Source organism: Rutidosis leptorrhynchoides, chromosome 5 (assembly GCF_046630445.1).
Source record: "Rutidosis leptorrhynchoides isolate AG116_Rl617_1_P2 chromosome 5, CSIRO_AGI_Rlap_v1, whole genome shotgun sequence".
Taxonomy (NCBI): Eukaryota; Viridiplantae; Streptophyta; class Magnoliopsida; order Asterales; family Asteraceae; genus Rutidosis; species Rutidosis leptorrhynchoides.
Genome location: NC_092337.1, coordinates 20897219 through 20908823, shown reverse-complemented (window position 1 = coordinate 20908823; position 11605 = coordinate 20897219). Strand labels below are relative to the sequence as shown.

General features: G+C 33.8%; 1 long non-coding RNA gene across 1 annotated transcript; it reads left to right on the top strand.

The window, feature by feature from the left end:
• The first annotated feature begins 258 nt into the window (after positions 1-258).
• LOC139847791 (uncharacterized) lies at positions 259-2932 on the top strand. Its single transcript, XR_011759683.1, has 4 exons — positions 259-714; positions 900-2104; positions 2310-2403; positions 2534-2932. It is a non-coding gene; the product is annotated as an uncharacterized lncRNA (long non-coding RNA).
• The last annotated feature ends 8673 nt before the right edge of the window (positions 2933-11605 follow it).

Sequence of the window (11605 nt, the reverse complement as noted above, 5' to 3'; positions counted from 1 at the left end):
ATATATATATAAATTGCCGTTTATCTGCTCATAGTGTTGAGTATTTTATTCTGGTGAAATGTTACGTGTTTTAATTTGAGTTAAAAAAACTTTTTTGTAGTATGTATTGTTTTGTGATTATCGAATGCCATATGTTTATTGTTGTTTCTGTTTTAATCTTTTAAATTATAGAATACTGATCTTTGAATACGCATTAGTATGCGATATATCAGTTGATTAATAGTCTGATCGATTTTGTTACTTTGATTAAGGTTTTGGTTACTGTTACTTATATTTAAAATGGGGTTTTTAAGTTCAACCTTTGCTATCCGCATTATTTGCATGAAAAGATGATTTCTAATATTTGTTAAATTGTTGATGTAGTAACAGCCAGCCTGCTAGAGCTACTTTTGTTTGGTAATTTATTAAATACGTTTGACTTTATGTATAGGTAGTTACTATTAAGTATGCGTTTCCTTTTTTTAGGTTGTACTCATATCTACCATTGTACTTCAAATCTGCATTTGCTTTTTAGTCTTCTACGTCTGTTAGTTTGGATGAAAGATCTAATTAGTTTGTTCATTATTTTTATTATCCTGCAAAGGTAGGGTTGCTGATTCTCTAAATCCTGATAAAACATGGTACTAGCAGACATATGAATACAGGAAGAACTGGTGACTCTTTGGCTTGCGTGTTGGGACAAGATTAACACAATGTAAAATGGCATTTGACAGGGTGAGATTACTTGCTCTTCATGTCTTTTTTCATATATATTAATTATTATTTCAAACTTTCTTTGGTCAAAAACTTTGTGGGTAAAATTATTCAATCCAAACCAACTGATAGCAAAGAACCATTTTGACCGATACTTATGTGCTTGATGTTTCTTGAAAATGTGATTGTGAACTTCTTAATTTTAGGACCTGAACGCTTATCATATCATTCCTGAAGGTTTCTCGGAGTAGGAAAAAATAGGTACTTTAATGTAGCTTTACGTTTTATAGCATGTCGTTTAAATACTAAATGACACCGTATTATTAATTTAAGTTATTATATAAGGATAGCATAACACACAAAACAAACCGAAACTTTGTAAATGAGTATTATAAACCAAGCCTTTAAAGTAATGAGATATGTTGATTTGTGATCTTGAAAGTTGTTTAAAATCCCATCACTAATGCTATAAAGGCCTATAAATACTACTAAACAAATTAAATATAGTTTGAACATGTTTAGAGTTGGTTTTAGAATGGTTTTGGTCAGCCTTTGAAAGCTGATTTACAGCAGAAACAGTTCACCTGTGCAGCCCATTTTTTAGGCAGAAATTACCACTGTCTTTGGAAAATCGTAGTAAATTGACCGTAACTCCGATTAAGATGTATCTTATATCGTTGAAAAGCTTATCAAGTATTAAACATCCAGAAATTTATAGAAAGACCTGATTTTTAGCTTAATCCTGTAAAATTACTGGTATAGTACAGAGTGTTAAAACTGTTAAAAGGAGTTTGGGTTGTAATTGCTACATAAGTTGTTTATAGGTTGTCGGACAACATAACTTATCATGGACTTTTTGCAAACTAAGGACATACAATAAAGTGTTGTTTTATTTACGAATGTTGTTTATTTAAAAATGTCGTTTGTTATTTTGTATTTACTGTTCTTACATTGTTAGTTGCTGTTTATCGTTTCTTAGTTAGGTTTATTTGAATGTGTAACATTTTATATCTCATGTTTGTTTATATGTGGGTTTGGGTTCATATGCATATATTTTGCTTCTGCCATTTATTTACATATAACTTCATACGCATTTCATAGGTTTGCCTTTACTTCTTAGGCAAACAAGTCTTGAATACAGAATATCTACTTACTCAGCACCAATGGTAGCTCGAATGTAGCCACTAATGTTTCTATTGTATCTACAGGTTCCTCGACTTCAAGTCCTTTCCAGAATCTAATTTACTCTAAATCCAATTCTTTACAGAGCAAAATCTTGAAGTTGCCTATTTATATCCAACGTTTTCTGAAATTGGATAAGCATGCTTTATCGCTCTACACTAACATGCTTTCTTTGTTCGTGTTTGTGCGTTTAGGTTTCTGTTGTTTGCAAGCATGTGGCTATTTTAAGGTAACTAATGTGTTCATTGTTGGGCATTTTGTGTTTTAGTTACTTTGCGTGTTTACGTTTTTATGCTCACTGATTAAAGGATACTAATAATTGTGGTATACGATTATGTATGCGTTTATTAAAGCCATTTATAAAGAACACTAGCTACGTACTGTTTTTTGATGTATGCATTTACTATCGTTATTAGATATATACGATTTTGCAGGTTATAATTTAGGAAAGTTGCAGCTGACGAGAACACTGGCCATGTACTGTTATTTGAACCCGAGCATTGATGAATTTGCATAATCCATTGACGTGTAAGTATTTAACAAGACTTCCTAATATCACTTGGTTAACATGGGTATTGGTTTTAGTTGCATATATATAATTAGTTATATTTTAAACATAATTAATTTTATCTTAATTTTGTTTATTTTTATCATTAAGTTGAAAGGCTATGGTTTTGGTAATGTGTTTATGGATACAAGCTGCAAAAGATGTACATCCTTTGTTCAGATCCAACATGTAGTGGTATGTTCTATAAAATACATTTCGATTATGGTGATGTAAATGTGAGAAGACTTACTGCTATAGCTATTCACAGTAAGATTGTATTAAAAAGTTACGCATCAGACTAAGTTGTGTTGCCTACTTTTTGGATAACTTTAACTTGCAACTATCTAATATTGTGTATAGGCTATCAGCTATGTCAACATAGTAACTTGAAATGTTCAATTGATAAGTACTATTGTAGACTCTACATATCCCATACCCCACACATATGGGATTGAGTTATTGTTGTTGTATTGTAGACTCTACATAATTTGTTACATGTAGTAAGCTTGATCCATTGTTTCGCAATGCATGTTTGTTTCAGTGAAGGTATATTGACGTATGAAAGTTTAGTTCATATGATGGTCTTCAAGTTTTGGAAAGTAAAACCACTCGCATGGAGTAAATTCATATTATGGAGTGATGCATGAACTCATATCACAACTTACAACCTAAAGGAAGATTGGTTATGTACATGGAACTACATTTAATAAATGAAACTACATTTTGGGTGCACTTCCAGACAACTAAAAGTCAAAGTGGATACATGTTGTCAACGGTAGTAGTGGTTTTGTCCCTTCCAGATTTTATTTTTATAATTGTAATGTAAATAGCTAACATTGCGCAAAAGAAAATAAACACTGACGCGATCGAATAATATTACACTATCGACCACTACTACTGGACTACAAAACTTGGCCAATCGGTTAAAAACTCGCAGCGAAGCGCGGACCACCAACCTAGTTGAGAATAATTAACGTTTTTGAGATTTATTTGTGCAATTATAAAATAGAAGGGATGAAAAGAGAAAAAAATATATCACGGGAATAATTTAAGCAATTTTATCTATAAGTGAAATTTAGTAACAATGTTTGAAATACAAACTTAAACAAATTGAATATATTATTTATAATAATAAGCTAATGTAATGTCACGTACTAACTAACCGATAACATAAAGTGTCATAAAATTTTACAACACATGCGAGTAGGTAAAGAACTAAAGTGTATGCATATCTTGAATCTTTAATTTTTTCAATGTAACATTATTGGTCAATATCGATCCACATGAGCGGGACCCACCAATTACAGACGTTATGTCCGTGTTTTATTTATTTCGGGTTGTCACTGTTAATATTAATAGAAAGGTATGTATGTACAAGTTTGTCATAGAAAATGTATGAAACATGAAAATGTAGCATACATAGTAAAATCATGCTAGTAAAATAAAGACTAAAGGGCATAGCCATCACCCTTTTGATAGTTACTACTTGTAGTAAGTTTCAAACACATTGATTTTTATATTATTTTTTTAAAGGCAATCAAATTGATTTTTTTTTTTAAAATTGATTTTTTAATAAATAAACTTAAAATATTATTTTGAGGATTGAATTCTACAGTTAATAATACTCGTAACAACTTGTATTGTACATGTGCAATAAACCACTCTTCATTGACCTATTATTTAAAAAATATACTCCGTAGTATGTGATCTACATAGTACATGTATCTTTGAGTGATTGATTTAAATAATTTTAATCTAGAATGCAATTGGATACAAAAAGACCATAGATGTTAAAGTTATTCCATTAGTTAGTAGGTTTTGAATCTTTTTATTAACTAGTGGCAATGTCCGTGCATTGCACGACTTGCTCCAAATTTCAATATTTAAAATTTATGTATCGAATCGTTAGTGTCAAGAGTTGACAACTATCAAAAAAGATAAAACAACTATCAAAGAAAGCGCGCTCATATATATACATATATTAGTAAAACTACACACAAATCAAATGTACATCTTCAAGTGAATTCTAAACAACTATCAAAGTAAAAATTGCGTAAAATAAGATAAAAATTCTTTTCACACCAATTACATCTTAATAGAATCATACCGTAACATATATATATATATATATATATATATATATATATATATATATATATATATATATATATATATATATAGTGTTCATGTGATTGACGAATGTTTGACATTGAAAGAACAAATCAATCATGATGACGATGATGATGAATAACTAACGTTTATAGATAACAATGTATCAAATGAAAATGGGTAATTCACAAATTAAAATGGGTATTCATAGAAAACAATGTATCAAAGTAGTTAGCTATTTAATATAAGAAAATGAAAAGATTAAAACTTATATATTTATTATGAGAAAATTGAAAGGATTGAAACTTGAAACTTATGTATTTATTATAGGAAAAATGTAAGGTTAAAGATTATTTATTTGATAAAATGAAAAATAAAAGAAACTAATTAGCTTAATAAACGTTTAACAAATTTAAATTATGTCATAGATAATAGTATTATTTTATTCTTTACATTTTCATTATGCTAATAGCTTAATAATGAAAGATGATAAACTACAATAGTCACCTATACCAATTCTTTAGGAATAGGATTATATTAGATATCTACTTCATTACTTATTTATAAGCGGTAATATGCTATTAATGTTGATATAAATCTGTCTATAAGTCTATATATTTAAATACATTTATTAAAATGGGTAGATTAGTTATAAAACTTTTTAACTATGATAATATAAATTTATCTATAAGTCTATAAATTTATTAGTATGGGTAGATTATATTTTTAACTTTTTTACTATGATGATAAATGCAAGAGGTAATTCATATTTAATGAAACAGTAATATGCTATGAATGTTGTTATAAATCTATCTATAAGTCTATATAGTTAAATATATTTATTAAAAATGGGCAGATCAGTTTTAAAACTTTTTAACTATGATAATATAAATTTATCTATAAGTCTGTAAATTTATTAGTATGGGTAGATTATATTTTAAATTTTTTTACTATGATGATAAGTGCAAAATGTAACTCATACTTAATGAAAAATCAAGAGTTAAGTTATTCATAATGTATACATATTTAAAAATTTAATAAACCTTATATTCATAAATAATATATAATTTTTTATTTTACTATTTTTTATTTTATTTAATTTAGTTAATTGTATTTATTACAACATATTTAATTTTTTTGGACTCAAAATTTATATATGTAACATCCCGCATTTTTCCGTTAAATTATTTTAACGCCCGTTTTTTTTTTAAAAATAATACCTTTCGTTATTTAAATTCGTAGTTTCCGTTGACTAACGTTCATAATAATTCCGTCATTTAATTATAACACCTCTCGTTAACTTGCGTTTTAAAAATATTCGATCGGTTAAATCCGGCACCCGCTTCTAAACTCGAGGGACTAAAATTGACACGGGGCAAACTAGTTGACTAGGTCAACTAGTCCACCCCAAACACCACCATTCAATCACCTCCATCCCTCTCTCTTTCTCTCTAGCAAGAACACACACAAACACCCAATTCAATCATTCATCATCTAAATTCGATCTAGGAGGCTTACAACAAAACAAATTACATATTTGGAATCCTCTCTTCATCCTCTACAATTTGATACCAACTTCATCTCGTTTGGGTAACATTTCTAAAACTCTAGATTTCTCTAAATTCGTGTTTTTGATTTGAAATGGTGTTAGTTAGTATCTATGGCTCGTGTCTAGCATGAATATATGATTTACTTGCTCGATTTGTTGTTTTGAGTAACTAGTTTGAACATTTGAAATGGGTTTGCTTAATCTTGCATTTTGGAAGATTAAATGTTGTTTGATTGTTAAAGTTCATGTTTTAATTGTGTTACTAGTATCATTAGCTTCGTTTTGATGTATAGGTTGATTAAGGAAACTCCAAAAACATGATTATTGATTTTGAGATGTTTGACTAGGGTTTGATAGTTCTTGACATGAATTTTTGGATGCTTGAATGCCATGGAATGTTAATTATTAGTGTTTAGTTGTAATGTATGTTTCATTACCTTCAAAACGGCATATTATATGTGTGAATTGGTTTCCCGAAACTCAAATTGCATTTGAAGAACTTGAAACCTTAAAAATGAACGTTTAATGATCACTTGATGAGTTTTCGGCTATTATAAATGATGTTTTTGTTTGGTGAAACATGTTTAGTTGTGTTCTTTGTCAAAAGAGCTTTCCAACGGTATAAGATACGTCTTCTAGTTGTTTACGGTTTGAGTTTTGCGTTTGTTTGAAAATTGACCAAGCCTTGAACAAGTGAAACAGGCCTGGGACCAGGCCACGGCCATTGTCGCGGCGCGACAGGCCTGGCCGCGGCGCGGCATAAGCCGTGCCCAGCTTCTGTCTCCAATGTCCGTTTCACGTGAAATGTTTGCCATGTTTTAGACTTCCAATTCGCATGCAACTTGTTCTAACATGCTTATATATGAATAACTAGCATAGAAAATTTGTCCGAGACCCGACCCGAACATGTTGACTTTTTCGTTGACTTTGACCAAGTTTGACTTTTTGTCAAACTTAACCAATTAATTATGCAATCTTTCTAACATGATTCTATACTTGTATCTTGCATGAAACTTGACAATTTGACTCACATGCTTCATAATCGAGTCGTAACGAGCCATAGGACTAATTGAACATCTTTGACCGTTTGTGTTTACCGTTATTGATATAACCTATATGTTTAGGTCAAGACTAGCTTTGTCTTTGCACGCGTTTACTTGTCGAAGTACTTTATTAACTCTTGCACTCAAGGTGAGATCATAGTCCCACTTTTTCAATCACTTTTATTCTTTACATCGTGGGCTGAGAAACACATACATTTCATACTTATTTACTTTTCATGCTTTTACATTGTGAACAAATACGAATACAAAGATGCATACGAGTTTGAACAAAAGTCCTCAATCCAATTATCATTAGTTCCACTTGCAGGGTGTAAGTGTAAGCGTGTAATTATGTTGTGTGGCCATACGGGTTTAACAAACCCTCATTCAGACGGTTCGCTACCGTTAGTGAATGAAATATAATTTCAACAATGTATAGTGTAAGTTCTAACACTAAATTCAAAATTCAGAGGGAAGATTCGGTTAAGCCTTGATAATTGGGTGCTCGTGATACAAATACTATTTTGGAATGTGAACGATTCTGGTTGAACAATTCTTAAAGAACCTTGTGGTTCAATACAATTTACTTACTAAACCTATGATTTCACCAACGTTTTCGTTGACAGATTTCTATGTTTTTCTCAGGTCTTGCACGATATGTGATACATGCTTCCGCTCATTAATTGATACTTGCATTGGATGTCGAGTATACATGCATTTCCTGGAGCGTCTTTTGACTTTACTTTAAACCGTGTCGCCTAGATTTCATTTGTACTTATAACCTTGTAACTTAACTTTTGGTTGAACAATTCTTGTAAACTTTGGAAACAATCTTTATTTTGAAATGAAGGCGACATATTTTGGTCAAACGTTGTCATAAAGACTTATGACCAGGTAAAGGGACCCACGTAGACGACGCCGTCACTTGACGATTTGTCGGGGTCGCTACAAGTGGTATCAGAGCCTTGGTTGTAGGGATTTAGAGTTCATTTGTGTCCACCCCGAGTCATAGGGTACATAGGTGAATCTAGACTACAACCGGCATATAGACTGCAGTAGGAATTACTTGACTATTTGTGCATTTATACTCGAACTCTTCTATCATATCTAACTCGTATTCGATCTTGATTTTACGTTAATAAATTTTGTTGGCGCGCCACCTTGACTTTATGAAGTAATGTTAAATGCACATGAGAATCAGGGTAATATAATTTCCGGGATTATATTACGGTGATTCACATGGACGTTCCGACATTATGACATAAAGAATTTAGGGCGAGTCAAGGAAAATTTTCTCTCTATCCTTATTCCATACTCCGGTTAGTATTGTTGAAAATACTAACCAACGATATTCTTGTGTCATGAAGGAACAATGGCTCGTCGACGCGCTCCTCCCGAAACTCCCGAACAAGCCCTCCAACGTATGATAGCCACTGCCGTGGATGCGGCCATGGCCGGTCACTCCTCCAACAACAACAATAACAACCACAACCACAACAACCATGGAGCCGGTAATTCAAACGAGGGTTGCTCCTACAAAACTTTCATGGGGTGCAAACCTCACACCTTCGATGGGACCGGAGGACCGGTTGTGCTCACCCGATGGTTTGAGCAAACAGAAGCCGTTTTTAGCATAAGCGGTTGTCGGGACCAAGACAAAGTCAAATATTCCACCCACACTTTTGCCGGTATCGCCCTCACATGGTGGAATACGTATGTACTGTCGGTGGGTATCGATGAAGCCCACACACTCTCATGGGCCGACTTAAAGAAAAAGATGATCACCGAATACTTTCCGCGCGAAGAGACCCGTAAGCTCGAACACGAACTAAGAACTTTAAAAGCGGTCGGGAATGACCTAAAGGCATATAATCAACGATTCTCCGAACTTGCTTTAATGTGCCCAAATCTTGTGAACCCCGAATCTTTAAGGGTTGAACTTTACATGGATGGTCTCCCCAAGAGCATCAAACAAGGAGTAATGTCATCCAAACCCGCTAACCACCAAGAGGCTTTGAATATGGCCCGCCAATTGATTGAAACAGTGGACGAAATTGAAGTGCCGGCACCTAAAGCCGAGGATAAATCGGGTGACAACAAAAGAAAATGGGAAGCCCCCCAATCAAGCAATTACAACAACCCCGCCAAAAAGCCCTTCATCCCCAACGACAAGAAAGGTTATACCGGACACCTACCGTATTGTAACGAGTGCTACAAACATCATTTAGGTGAATGTGGCAAACCTTTTTGCTTGAAGTGTCAAAGAAGTGGCCATGTAGCCCACGATTGTAGGAATACCGCTCCCGTCGCTCAAAAGGAGCCCAATGCACCCAAGACGGGTGTTTGTTTTGAATGTGGCCAACCGGGTCATTTTAGGAGTGCGTGCCCAAATAAGAAAATCAACCCCAACGCACGCCGTTAAACTTTCAACATCAACGCCTAGGATGCCCGAGACGACGATGGACTAGTCACGGGTATGTTTCTCCTCGAAATTCTCACGTTTCATGTTTATTCGATTCGGTTACCGTTAGACATTTTATAAACAAGTCTTTGACTCGTGCTCTTTACATTCCACTTTTTCCCCTAGATACTACTTAGACGATTTAAGTGATCAACGGAAAATATTGTGTGCCTATAAATTTTATTGGAGGATATACGTTAAGACTTTTGACTTGACACCTATAGAACTAGGGAGCTCGAAACCTATTCGTAAAAAAAAAAAAAAAAAAAAAAAAAAAAAAAAAAAAAAAAATTTGTTTCCCCATCATCTTGTATAGATTATTGTGAACTGAGTAATTTTCGGTTGGAAACCGATACCCTCTCCCTCGCATCCATGACCTCATGATTTCTTGCATGAATCCCGTGTGTATTCCAAAACGACCTCCGTTCCGGTTATCATCAATTGGGGGTTAAGTGAGACGATGTCTCCTAAGCCATTTCCGAACTCGCAACGTTAGTTGTAAATCTCTCTTAGTACCGTTTGATTTATTTAGGACTCCGTCCGTATTCATGAACCTCCTAAATCACGTATGCAACTTATCTAGACAAATCTGTTATCGTATTTATAGATGACGTCTTAACTTATTTAGGTAAAGAAGGAAAACGAACAACATCACCATCTTACGCTCGAACTTTTGAGAAAAGAGCAACTCTATACCAAATTCTCCGAGTGAGAATTTCTGTTAAACGAAGTCAAATTTTCTAGACCATGATGTTAATGGTCAAGGCATTACAATCAATCTCGAAATCAAGCCACACGTGATCATGAAACTCTCTCAACTCAGACTTGTATTCGTAAAATCTTAGAACTCGCCTGTTATCACCGAAGATTCATTTCTGACTTTTCTCGTGTTACCCGACTTTTAAACTCGTTAACTCACTAAGGAAAAACTATAAACCTCTCCGTGTTCGAGCCTTGAACGTGATTCTTCACACCAACATTTCTAGTTAAAATCGTATAGCAACAGATGGAACTCGAACATGGAAATATTTCTATTTGAACGCCGAAAGGCATACTCTCTCGACTCAAAAATCAACATAACTAAAATTCGTTATTTTACACGAAGAATCCGAATACTAAATTGTGGATCCGATCAATCTTCTCGTCATCATGTACCACACTACATACCTCTGTTATTTCACCGTCACCGTCTGATATTACTGGAATTTAAGATAGCACACAATCCAACGATACTTCACTCTTCTTTGACTTAACGCCCTTGTGTTTCTGATAATCGGTCAACTATTATTCAACCCCGAACTATACAACTACGTGTACTACCTCGTTTCTCTTTCAGACTTCAACATTTGACAACTAGAGGCACGTTATGGCAATCTCGAGATGTAAACTCATCCTATTCTAAGTCCTCATTTCACTACTATCTTTACCGTTCGCTTTTCCGTTTAAAGAAACTCCTTGTAACATTTCTCCATGGATAGAGAAACTCCTCATATTACATAAGTATTCGCCACGAGGGTGAATAGTCCTAACGAACATTTTTTTTCGAACCCTAACTAACTTGTTCAAACGTATCTTAAGAGATTCTATTCCAACACGGTGTATCCTTGTCAATTATTCCGTATTGAAATACTCGTTTCACTTCTAGTTTTACAAGGAACCTTGGAGACCCGCTTAGACACATGTACCGCGTATCTCCCACAAACTGACGAACCGAGCAAACGAACGATTTACGTCTTGGAAAGACATGTCACAAACTCGTATTGTCACCTTTAGTAGATCACTCTTACAACAGTAGTTACCACTCGTGTGTTCACGCGCATTTTCCGAAACCCTATATGACCGCTAATGTCATACCCCTGTTCATTTAACCAAAGCATCAACCACCGAAATCTGAACTCCATCAAGAAACAACAATTGAGATCGTTCAAGTCCGAGAAGGGCTCGAGACAACCCATTGTCGCCAGAAGAGTTATACCAAACTTAGATGAAAACCTCACCAAACCCAGTGTGTAACCGCGTAA